This window comes from Tamandua tetradactyla, chromosome 3 (assembly GCF_023851605.1).
Source record: "Tamandua tetradactyla isolate mTamTet1 chromosome 3, mTamTet1.pri, whole genome shotgun sequence".
NCBI lineage: Eukaryota > Metazoa > Chordata > Mammalia > Pilosa > Myrmecophagidae > Tamandua > Tamandua tetradactyla.
Window position 1 is genome coordinate 207,336,196 of NC_135329.1, and position 13,147 is coordinate 207,349,342.

The following is a 13,147-nucleotide window of genomic DNA, read 5'->3' on the forward strand; positions in this document are numbered from 1 at the left end:
ATACACTAGTTAATGAGCAAGTGAGGAGGGAATTAATTTTAAACTTCCATTTGCAATAGCAACTAAAAGAATCAAATACTAGGAATAAGTTTGCCCATGAATGTAAAGGATTTATATACAGAAAACTATAAACTTGCTAAATGAAAATTTAAAAGACCCAGATATATGAAAGGAAATCTGCATTCATGGATTGGAAGACTAAATATCATTAAGATGTCAATCCTACCGGAATTGACTTAGGGATTCACACAATCAATCAAAATTCCAGCAGCCTGCTTTGCAGAAATGGAAAAGCCAATTATCAGATGTATTCGGAAGGGTGAGATGCCCCCAATAGCCAAAAACATCTTGAAAAGAACAAAGTTGGAGGACTCACATTTCCTGAGTTTAATGCATATTACAAAGCTAGTGGCAAAAGCAGCATATTAATGACACAAAGATAGATATATTGACCCAGAAATCAAATTGAGAGTTCAGAAATAGACCCTCACACCTATGGCCAATTGATTTTTGACAAGGCTACCAAGTTCACACAAGTGGGAAAGAATGGCTTCTTCAACAAAAATGGCGCTGGAAGAACTGTATATCCAAATGCAAAAAACGAAAGTTCTAAGAAATCTAAAACATACTTACTAGAGCTAATAAATGAGTTCAGCAAAGCGGTGAAGTACAAAGGTCAACACGCAAAGATGAGTAGTGTGTATATACAGTAGTATGTCCCTGTCTGGTACCACACAGAACAATTAATTCAGAATGGATCAAAGATATTAATATCATAACCAGAACCATAAAACTCCTAGAAGAAAATGTAGGGAAGCATCTTCAGGCTCTTGTGTTAGACAATGGTTTGGCTTCACACCCAAAACACAAGCAACAAAAGAAAAAAATAAATAAATGGGACCTCCTCAAAATTAAAAAATTCTGTGTATCAAAGGACTTTGTCATGAAAGTGAAGAGATAGCCTGCTCAGTCCAGAATATATCATGAAATCCTGCAACCCAAAATTGAAAAGACAAGCCAAAAGGCAAAAGACTTGAATAAAAATTTCTCCAAAGAGGATATACAAAGGACTAAAAAGCACATGATGAGCTGCTCAGCATCACTAGCTATTAGGGCAATGCAAATCAAAACCCAAGATATAATTTCACACCCACTAAAATGACTATGATTAAAAACACGCACACACAAAAATTACAAGGGTTGGAGAGGATGAGGAGAAATAGGAGCACTCGCTCATTGCTGGTGGGAATGTAAAATGGTGCAGCTGCTGTAAGACAGTTTGGCTGTTCTTCAGGAAGCTACGTATAGAATTTCCATATGGCCTAGCAATCCCACTGCTAGGTATATCCCAGAAGAACTGAAAGCAGGGACTCCAACAGGTATTTCCCTGCTGATGTTCATAGCAGCATTATGCACAATTTCCAAAAGCTGGAAGCAACCCATGAATCCATCAGCCCCGATGAGTGAATAAACAAAATGTGTTATATACATATGGTGGAATATTATTCAACTGTAAAAAGGAATGAAGTCCTAAAGCATGTGACAACACAGATAGCCTTGAGGACATTATGCTGAGTAAAATAAACCACACATAAAAGTATGATCTCACAGATATGACCTAATTATAATAAGCCAACTCAAAAAGTTAAAATCTAGAATATAGGTTACCAGGGGATAGAATGAGGGTAGAGAATAGGGACCTGATGCTTAGTTTGTACAGAATTTATATTTAGGTTGATAATAAAGGTTGGGAAATGAATGGTGGTGATGATAGCACATTATTGTGAGCATAATTAACAGCACTGAATTATGTATGTGAATGTGGTTGAAAAGGAAGTGTGGGCTCATTTATGTTACTAGAGTGAAAGTTAGCAGATAAAACATGGGACTGTATAACACATCCTGTTATCAAAGATGAACTTGGGGTAATAATACAAGTATAAGAGTTGTTCTTTCATGAATTATGACGCATCTTTGACACTATTACAAGGAGTTACTAATAGGTGGTGTACAGGGGGAGAGACACCTGATGTAAACTGCGCCTGTGTTTAATGGTGCTATTTCACTATTCTTTCCTCTGCTGCAACAAAGGCACCACGTGAATGCAAAGGGTCAACAACAGGGAGTTCTATGGGAACACTGCATTTTTTACACGACTTTTCTGTAAACCTAATTTTTAATAATAATTTTTTTAAAGACAATTAGTTAAATAATTTATCCAGGGTGGATAATTGCTGTCAGTTTGACTTAAAGATACCAAGTTAGAAATGATTTCAGGGCAGGCCACGGTGGCTCAGCAGGCAGCGTTCTCACCTGCCATGCCTGAGACCTGGGGTCCATTCCCAGTGCCTGCCCGTGCAAAAAAAAAAAGAAAAAAGATTTCAAATTCTGTAGCGCCAGACTTCCAAAATGCCCCATAGTGCTTGTTATCAGTAACATCCTCAATTTACAAAAATGCCCAACAGGGATGCTGAGACTTTGAATACGGTCGTAGCTTCTGGAAAGGCTCATCAGCTGTTACCTATAGAGGTCATAGTGAAGCACTAGAGGTTGTCACTGATAGAAATGGCTCAGTGGTGGCTGCTGCTGTGTTAGCAATATTGATGTCACTGCAGATTTAGGGCCCTGGCAAGTGCCGGGTCCTCACATGAAAATGGCTCAGTGCTCTGTGGTCACAAGCAGGTCCCCGAGCTTCTCCCAGGGAATGCAGGAGCTGCTGCCCCAGCCCCTCCTAGAGCCAGCAGCCCCTCTTCCCACCCCATGCTCAACCTCCCCCCATCCCTCATAAGCCTGCACTGAACTGTGAGACCATGCCTCCCTGTCCACGTGCCTACTCCTTTTTGCTCGGTCCTGGTTGGGACCCAGGACGCCCACCCCTGCCCCTCAACTCCCCCAACCTCTCACGTGGCCTCTGGGACACCCAGCCCTGGCCTCACTACACCTGTCAGGGACCCGAATATTAACTGCCCCTCCCCTCTAATCCACCAGGCTCAGATCTCCTTGAACTACATGTCCCCCAAAGGGTCATGATTTGGCTTTTACTTGAGAAAGGTTCTCCCTGTGGAGAAACCAAGCCTCCAGGTTAGCGGCTTGCCCTGGGTCATTTGCTCTCTTTCAACGTTCCTGTCCTCAGCTCCAGCCCCTTACCTCACCCTGCACTCCTGCCGTCTCCCCCAGCTTGCTGCCCGGCCTCAGGTCTCCCTCTCCCCACACACCCTCTGTGTGAGCAGAAGCAAACCAGTGCAAACAGGCGTCACCTTGTGTGCGTGGAAGGCTGTGTTCAGACTGATTCTGAGGCTGTGTCTGGGTGTGGTGGACCAGAGTGCCACCACCTATGGATGGGGCGGGGTAGAGGAGGGGGAGTTGCGGACTGCCAGCCGTGATTCACGCTGTCTTCTCCTTCATTCCTTCCCTACTGGAGAGCTTCTTGAACCTTCCGCCCATACCATCCCACTTCTCAGCCCTTGCTTTCTCTTCTCCCGCCCACACTGACCCCCAATCCCACTTGGCCCCTCCCACCTACCTCCCACAGAACCCCTCACTCATGCCTTGCTACTGAGCCTGGCCTCCTGCCCTTCACTCATGCTGTTTCTCTCCCTAGGAATCCCCCCGCACCCCCACCTCACCCCCCGAGAGACCCAGTTGGAAACCCACCACCGCAGGCCCTATGCACTTTTCCTCAGTAAGCCCCCTTAGCGCCTGTGTATTCTGTTCCAGTACTAAAGGTAGCACTCTCAATGTGGAACCCGCGGCATCCTCAAACTACACGATCAGATGAATGCAGGACCAGAATACATTATTTTTAAGCAAAGGACTCAGCCTGAAGGGCTAAAAGGAAATAAAGAGGCCAAGAATGTGATGTAAGACTTTTCCAAGATGCTGGCCTGAGGAAAGCTCTCATTTCCCTGTCAAACAAAACCTTTTTGAATATCAAAATCACAAGCTTTGTTGGTGGACCTTAGAGTTAAAATGCTCGGCCCATCTGAAGTGAATAATCAGGTGGGCAAATACAGCAGCTGTCCCAGGGAGCCTCAGGTGCACGTGCATTGCTGCCTTCCCCTCCTTGCTGGGACCATTGAATGGCTGTGGTGTGGCGTACGTATGGTGAGAGGAACTGGAAAATGAGGTGATTGCCACTTGGTGACAGGACCAAAAACTCCTCAAGGGACCTCAGGAGAGCTCAGCTGGGTTCCTCTCCAATCCCAGCCCCAGGCCTTTCTGCCCTCACTCCCCCTGGGGAAGTTCCTCTTGCTAAAGGACTGGCCCACCTCTGGGCACCATCTTTGTAAGGCCGTTTGCTGTCGTGGAATTTTTTCCTGTGAATCTCACAGCACTTGTGTGTGGTTTCCCTCCAACCACGCATTGCTTCATATACCTGAGCTTTTTCTCCTGGACCTTATTAGAGGCCCATTGAGCAGAGAATAAAGGCAGGCACTAGCCAACGGTCTGTTCAAGAATGGCTCAGAAAACCCTGCACTCTTAGTTGCCAGACTCAGTCCAGCGGGGACAGTTCAATATGGTGCTTAGGTGTAATCTGTAAATACAGCCATGCATTTAGGCTCCATATCCACAGCAGATTTCTTGTTTGGGACAAAACAGAATTATCTGGAAGTCATAGCTGTACCACTTGCCATGGATGTTTAAGGAATCCAGCAAGGAAGCGTCCTTTGTTGGTCAAGATAAAATCAGAGGGGTCACATTGCAAAGGAATGGGAGATGTTTTTAAAATGAAAGAGCTGAAAGGAGTTTGGATTAAGGAAGCTGCAAATCTAGACTGTCCATGTGTTGCTCCAGCAGTGATAATGAATCTTTGGCTGTTGAATGAGAAGGGCAGAGAGAGGAGTCCCTGGCATTTGAAATACAGAAGTAGAGTGAAAGCTCTCCTCTGCCTTGTCCCCAGCCCTTGGGTGAGCTCCTGGACAGTCTCCTCTGGGCCTTCTCTCCTCTGCTGCTCTGTGAAGTCCTCCCTTATGGCCCAGTCACCTGGTCCTAGGCCGTGGGCATCAGTTGGTGCTCTGCTAGTTGGAGTCGGGCATTTCCTGGGTCCTGTGGGTGGGACCCATGGGCAGCTCCAAGTGAGGAGCTCTTCTGAGGTTGCCAGATTTAGCAAATAAAAATAGAGAATGTCCAGTTAAATTTGAATTTCCGATCAACAAGGAGTAAGCGTTCAGTGTGCCTCTGTGCCCCATGGCGGGGTGGGGTGCCAAGCAGTGGCCCCAGGAGACAATTCCATGTTCTGTTGGTCTGTTCCCTGAGGCCCAGAGAGGAGCCAGTGGAGACTGAACAGGGAGGGCGGTCTGTGATCTGCTGTGCTGCACATGAAGGCCAGCTGTCTGCCTGTGCCTCCTCTGGCTTTCAGGGCCATCCCAGCAGCTGCCCAGCAGGCAGTGCCCTGACCTGAGGCGCAGGCAACCATCAGGACTGGCCTGGGGTCCGTGCTTTTCTGGGCCTTGTGGCCCAGCCGGATAAAGAGCATCCTCCAAGAGGCTCCACACAGATGTGGACTGAGCTCCAAAATGTTTGCTCTCTCCTCTCCTCTCCTTCCCCCACCCTCCCCCACAGCAGCCATGGACGCCAAGCCAGGAGAGTGGTTGTCAGCAAGCCTTCCAGAAGATCCTCGCCTGCACCCCGCCGGCGGTCCCAGCCAGCCCAGGGAGGTGTCCCAGGACCCAGATAGTGGCGAGATCTCCAGGTAGGGATGGGGAAGAGTTTTGTTTCCCACTCCAACAAGGAGACAGGGGTCTGGGTGGACCTGGAATGCAGAGCCCAGGAGTCCTGGGAAGGCTCCCCCGACAATGGACATGGGGGAGCATGTCATTGGGACCTGTGGTGCCAAGATACTGGTGGAGCCACTGCAGCTGATAACCCAGGTCAGGAGGGCTGGAGCCCACTGCAGGGGCCCTGCTGTCTGAGCGCCATTCCTGTCAGACCGAAGCAGGAGATTGATACGCCTGGCTGGTTTATGGGCCACCAGGCGAACTTGATGGGAGGGATGTGTGATTTAGTTTGGGGTAAATCAGAGGCAGATCTTAACAGAAGGCCAGATGGAGGGGAGGCACTGCCTTGGGAGATACAAAGCCAGCCCTCCAGGTGGAGCCAGGTTCATAGAAGGCCTTGGCTCAGAGGTCAGCATCCTGTCCCCAGGGCGGTGTTTTCTCCTTCCTGTCCACCAAATGGGCAGAGATTGGCCCTTGCTGGGTTACTGGGGTTTTTTGGAATCTAGAAATGGCCTTTCCAAGGATCTAACCAGCCCCTTCTTTCAGATCAGGGGACAGCTGGTCAGGTAAGGAGGGGGCCATGGCCAAGGTCACAGACCCGCCCTGTTTCCTGACCACCACCTCCCCCCACCTCCACCACTGCCACCCCCTCCCACCACTTCCTCCCGGCTAACTCAGAGCCTGCTGGGCAGGCAGAAAAGCCACCCCCTGATGTAAATCTGGGGCCAGGACCACGCTTAAAGTGTAGCCACCCTAGGAGCCTCGGAGTTAGAGGAATTTTAATGTCTCTTGCAGCAGGCAGGTAGGCCAGCGGGAGGGGAGTGCAGGCAGACCACCCTTCCCCAGCCTCGCACCCCTGCCTCACGGCTGGAACTGCCACTACCATCAAGAATAGGCAGGTAGAACTGGCAGAGCCTGCAGCCACTGGTGAAGAAGGCCAGGCAGGAGAAAGGGGGAGAGGGGAGCAAGGAGCAGCCAGCAAGAGGAAGGAGGGGCCGAGAAGGGCGAGCTCAGAGTGCAGGCCTCTCGGAAGCAGGCTGAGTCTCTGCACCTTACTTTCCCCCACTGTGCTCAGCATACAGCCTGGGGGTGAGGGGTGGGGGGCCCCAAAATTACAGCTGGCGGTGGCAGAGCTGTGTGCCAAGCCCAGGCCACGACCAAAGCTGGCAGCAGGAGTGAGAGGCCTAGGTGGGGGCCACAGAGAACACTGGGGGCTGCGGGTGGTTTCTGGTCGCCTGCCAACTCCCGCCCAGGTGAGCGCTGGGGTTGCAGCGCCCAGGGCCATGGGCCTGGCCTTCATGGCCGGGGGTCCCCTGGCGTCAGTCCCTCCTGCAACGGGGTCCTCAAAACAATGAGAGACCTCACCAGGGCAGGCCAGAGCTGGGGCTGCCCACCCTGAGCCCCGGTCCCCGGCTGGCCCAGATCCCGCTGCGGCCCACGGGGCCAAGCCTGCCCTCCCTCCCATCGCCCTCCCTCCCATCGCCCAGACCCTTTCTTTTCCCTTCCTGTAAATGCTGAATTCGTTTCTGAGGCTCACGCTGGGACAGCCCTCTCCCCCAAGAGATAACTGTTTTCCTGAAAGCTCTCTTCTTGAAGACATTTCCCCTCTACTCCAAGTGGGGTTACCTAATTGACCCCCCAAGCTTCCGCTGAGGGTTCACCCGGGGCCCCTCTCACCTGCATTCCACTCCCATTTTAAGTCTGTTTGCGGAAGGGGAGGATGAAAAGAGGGAGACGGACAAGTTGTTTGTCTTCCCCTCTCCTCCCCCACTGGCCATCGGGCCACTGCCTGGAATGTTCTTTTCCCCTGTCCCCTAGCACCACCCCTGGCATCCTCTTTACCCTCCTGACATCACAGTGCAGCCAAGCACTCCTTCCTTCTGCTTGACCTCAAAGTCTAGTTCTCACCCCACCCCCAGCCTCTCTGCAGCTGCAGCTCCCTCCACAAAGGGTGCACACCCCACTGCACGGTCCTGGACTCCCGCACCCTCCCCACCCCAGCCCAAAGCAGGCTCTGCATGGCTTTGCACTCGGACATTTGTCCCCTCAGCCTCCTCTAGCTCTTCCCTCCAGGTCTTTAGGGTAAGGACAGCCTTGCCACCAGGAAAAGGAGGTGGGTGGGCACTGCTGGAAGCCAGCCAGGCAAAAAGCCCCTGGAGCTGCACTTTAGGAAATGGTGAATTAAATGATGGAGCGAGGCTTGACCAGCCTGACTTTCAGGTGCTTTAAAAGATAACTGTGGCTAGAGCCAAGAGGCTACTCTGGAGGTTGCTCTTAAGCAAGCTTCAGGTAGACTTTGCTACCCATCATAACCTGCCAAACCCCCCCAACCAGGACCATTCCAGCCAATCCTAAAGAACACCTAGGGCAATAGATAAGATTCCACAAGGGTTCCATGCACCAGAGTAACTTTCCAGAAACCTACAACCTCCAAATGGGTCCTGGTCCAGATAAGTCCTGAAACCTAGCCCAGCCTCTCCAGAACATCAGATAGTTCCATCTCCCTACCCCATATTAGTGACAGACCCTTCCAATACGAAAAAGTTAGAATGGCCTTGCCCAAACACCCCTATAGAGAGGGATGGAAAGATCAAAGGTGATGGTGGAGTTAAACAGAGAAGATAGGATTTAACTAATGAATATGAATGCTAAATCATTACATTGATATCTCTTTAGTTTCCAGTATTTTAGAGCAGCTAGAAGTAAAAACCTAAAATTGTGAAATTGTAACCCATGTCAAACCCTGAAATATGTTCTACAACTAATTGTGGTGTTGTGCTTTGAAATTTATTGCTTTTTTTGTATATATGTTATTTTTCACAAGAAAAGGAAAAAAAGTCGATTGTGATGATAAAAAAATAATTTAAGCCTTCTGGCATCATATATTCTGGAGCAGCTAGGAAAAATCTGAGAGGATCGTATGGTAGCCCATGACAAACTCTGGGATCTGTCCTGTAAACTACTTGTTGAAGAGTGCTTTGAAAACTATTGCTTTTTTATTTCTTTGCTTTGTATGTATGTTATACTATACAATTAAAAAAGTTTTTGAAAATTGCAGTTCAGGCTCCTCTCCAAGCTTGCAGCAAGCTGTTTTGCCGTCAAATTGCCTCCTAGGAATCTGGGCATAAAAGCTTCAGCCCCACCACCCTGCCACCTTCCCAACCCTCTGCCATGGCCGTTTCCCTTTTCTGTTTTCTACAGTTGGATCAGCTTCTTCGAATCCGTAGGGTTGAGTGGCTGCAGAAATGTACTGCTGATCAGGCTTTTAAGAATGCATTTGCGAACAAAACAAAAACACAAACAAAAAAACCAAAGATGAAAAAAAAAATGCATTTACTCTGCAAAGAGTTCAGGCTGCTTTCCCAGGAAGTAGTTTAGTTTGGGGTCTGGCTGGCACCTTGGAATGCGCAGGGGTGGTTTGGGGCTGTCACTTCCCAGGAGGTCCTGGGCCATACTACATAGCCGGGCACGGGGCCGTCTGTTGCTTGCTCCCAGCCTGGAGGCCATCCCCAGAGACCCTGCTCTGCAAGACAGCCTGTTGAGGCAAGATAAACGAGGGCATCAAGGCTGTGGGCCCTGGTCTTCTATTCAGCTTCCAAAGAGTTAAAGGCAGAGCTGCAAACTTCATGCAACAAAAATTTCCCGTAAAGCCCCAAAACCTCCCCAAATCATCAAAACCTCCCCAAACCATAAAAGCTTGTAAAATCATGGGCCCAAAGCAAACTCTTTAGTTAATGACAGAAAGCCTTAGTTAATTACAGAAAGTGAAACATCTGCTCAAAGACAAAGTTGGGATACATGACGCACAAGAATCAATAGTTACCTCCTCCTAAAACAAAGACAACACCTGATTAATGCAAACCGTGTAAGCACCTTGTTAATACAAACTATGTAAGCCCCTAGTGTTCAAAGGTCACTATGGAAACCTAATACCAACACAACTGCCTATAAAACAGCTAATCCACGCAGTGCATGCTTCTCCCTTGAACACATCCACATTATCTGTTTCATGTGTACTCTTTCTTTCTCCCTTTAATAAACTTTACTACTTATTCCTACTGGGCCTTTCATTATCTGAATTATTTCAGTGATGAGATATCAAATCTGGAAGGAGGTTTGGCTGGCTCTCTTGCCAGCAGGGCTCCAGTTACATACGCTGGTGAGCCAGCCAGGAGAGATTGCAGGAGCATCGTCCACGTAAGGTACTTGCTCTCGCTTCTTTTCTTCCTCTTATTTACCTCTGTTATACTAATCCTGGTTTTCTTCATTGCCTTTTGTGTGCCGCCTTGCATTTGGCTCACTCCACACTGTATAAATTAACTCTCTTACCGTCTCTCCCTTACTGCCCATAGCACCTGTCCAGACAGAAACTCACAGGAAATCTCTGTACCTTCTTTCTCTTCTTCCTGCCCTCCCTACTCCTGACTCTCAGCATCTTTTTCTCAAGCTTCTTTGCTGTTCAGTCTCTTCCTCCCTGCTTTCTGTTGGGTTTGTTAACTTTCCTGATCACCTGGGGAAAACAAATCATCCGGCCCTGCCCAGTCCTGTTTCCTCACTTTTCCCTACTACCGTTCTTCTTCAAGGACTCCTTTCACACCTTCTTTACAATTGCCCCGCTCATCTCTGAATTCCTTCTGTGGCAAGAGTCAGGAACCTGGCACAGGGCTCAGCTGGCACTGTCGCCAGCAGGGCACCAGTTACACCGTGAGTGCAGAGAGTGAGTCCCTTGCACACGGCGTGATGCTACTAGGAGTGACTCCGTGGTCGTTGGCGTTCCCCGGCACAGAGATGACCCAGTGCCAGGCTGAGAGCAGAAGCAAAGGATGTTCAAGTTCCTGGCATGCCATGAAAATGATTCTATACAAGTTTCATGGCTTTTTAAAAGTAGGGAAAGAAGATATTTTACATATGTAAACAAATGTGCCCCCCACCTCATTTTCCCCAAAAGTAGCCATGCTGGTTCGCACACACATGCAATGCATTTGGCTACAAAGGAACTACTCATTAAGCCCTAGGAGGCTGAGGGGAGCCTGAGAATGTTGCTACACATCTGACATGCACATCTGCATGCAAACAGTTCCTTGCAGTTTTTAGATTTGCCTTTATCTGCTGTCTTCTCTTCTCACCCCAACCACCTCCCAGCCCATTCTGTGTTAGGTTATAACTCACAGGAAATATGTGCAGCAGCTACGGAGAGCGGGTTTTGAACCTAATGAGCCCAGTCCTCTTAGGGGACCCCCAGAGTGCTTTCTCTTGTTCCTTAATGCAAGCAGTGGCCTTGAGACTGGAGGACACGGGAGATGAGCTGGTTGTGACTCAGCCACATTCCAAACACCGGGAAAGATTAAATAGCTCTTTTATTGCGCTTCTCTTCCTACACAATGGTTCCTATTGATGAACCCGGCTGATATGAGCAGGCAGGGCCTCTCATAAATAACCACCTGTCTTGCAGGGCAGCTCCGAGTTTACTCATAGATTTATCTTTTTCCTTGTGCCCAGTGCAGTGTGTTCCTGTAGTGAATTAATAAGTTTTTCTAAAGCATAGACGACTCTGTAATCCCAATTTCTTCCCACATGATTTCTCTGCTCTTCAGGCTCCAGGCTGCCTCCAGGGCTCGGGGTTCCAGGCGGTGGTGAGGGCCCGGGTGGTGGTGGGGTGACCCTATGACTCTTGCCAGCAGCCATCCACCCCTGCCTCACCAGTGTCCTTCCCAGAGGACCCTGATGCAATCACCCAAGCAAAATTCAGTGCCAGGGGCCCAGCAGCCTCGGTCAGCATAGCTGGTTCTGGCAGTTGACCCCAGGTTGGCTTGGAGGACCTCATGGGTATGGCCTCCTGAGGGCCAGTGTGGGGAGCCAGCCAGGTGGAGCCCCTGCCGGAGGCACTCTTTCCCCAACGAGACTACCCTGCCCAGATGAAGGGCCTGTCCTGGGACAGAGGGGAGGTCGCTTTAAGGGTTGTGATATACATTGCCAAATAGCATCCCCAAAGGATGGTACCCTTTTCTGGTCACCCTTGCGTTGTGAGGTCACAGATTCCTGTTGCCATTCTCTCCCTTTGTTTCTTGCCATTTCACCTTGGTGGAGCCCTGACCTTGACTTTTCTGCCCCCCAGCTCGGCCCATTGGCTGGAAGGCTCCGTATAGTGAAGTGGGTCATTCCCTCCTGGGTCTCCGCCTCAGCAAGCCCCTTGCTGCCCTCGAAGGGCCTCCTGGGCTGGCCCTTGCTGGCCTTGCCTGTCCCAGGACCCTGTGATATGGGCATTGTCAGCTCACCACTGCCAGGAATCACTGCCATCATTCACGGATATGGTTCATTTACCAGTTTCTCATAGTTATTCCTGCTTAAAGTACAATAGGGCTACAAACACCCCTGAAGAGAGGAATGGAAAGATCAAAGGTGATGGTGGAGTCATGCAGAGAAGGTAGGATTTAACAAATGAATATGATTGCTGAATCATTAAATTACTATCTCCTTTAGTCTCCAGTAACTTAGAGCAGCTAGAAGTAAAAACCTAAAATTGTGGAATTATAACCCATACCAAACTCTGAAATCGGTTCTACAACTAATTGTGGTGCTGTGCTTTGAAATTTATTGTTTTTTTGTATATATATTATTTTTCACAAAAAAGAAAAAAAAAGTCAATGTGATGATAAAAAATATTTATTTCTTCTAGCTTCCTATATTCTGGAGCAGCTAGAAGGAAAAATATGAGAGGATCGTATGGTAGCCAGTGACAAACTCTGGGATCTGTCCTGTAACTCTGTGTTGAAGAGTGCTTTGAAAACTATTGCTTTTTTATTTCTTTGCTTTGTATATATGTTATACTATACAATAAAAAAAAGTTAAAAATTTTTTTAAAAGTACAATAGGGCTAAATTCCCCCCATCTTTTTCAACCTAGTATAAAACACTTCTTGCCAGCGCTCAAGTGCTCATATAAAGTATGAGCAGTTTTTATGCCAGCCTTTTCCTAAATTTGAATTTGGAGATTTTTCAGATGTTTGAATAAAAATTGTTCCTAATTATTAAAGCAATATATCCTCCATGTAAAAAAATTAAAGCATGTAAAAAATGCCCCCGTTTTCTCCCAAGTCCCACTCCCAGACCCATAACTCCCAATTATGGGCACAGGACATGACCTCGCCAAACCCTCACAAAGCTGTATGGACAGATGTATCCTTATTTACGGATGAAGAAACAGAGGGTCCCAAAATATTAGTGAACTTGCTTGTGTTCAGTCCCCAGTTAGAGGGTAGGGCATGGACTTTCATCCAGGCCACAAGGGTCTGAGCCCTTCACACGGGGCTCTGAGCCTCCCGTTGGGCTTACCTTTGGGGTGCCAACGCCATCTGCACTTTACACTTCATCAGAAATTCCCACATCCTCTCCCTGTGATTCTTCTAGCAGGGAGTGCCTCCCCACACATGC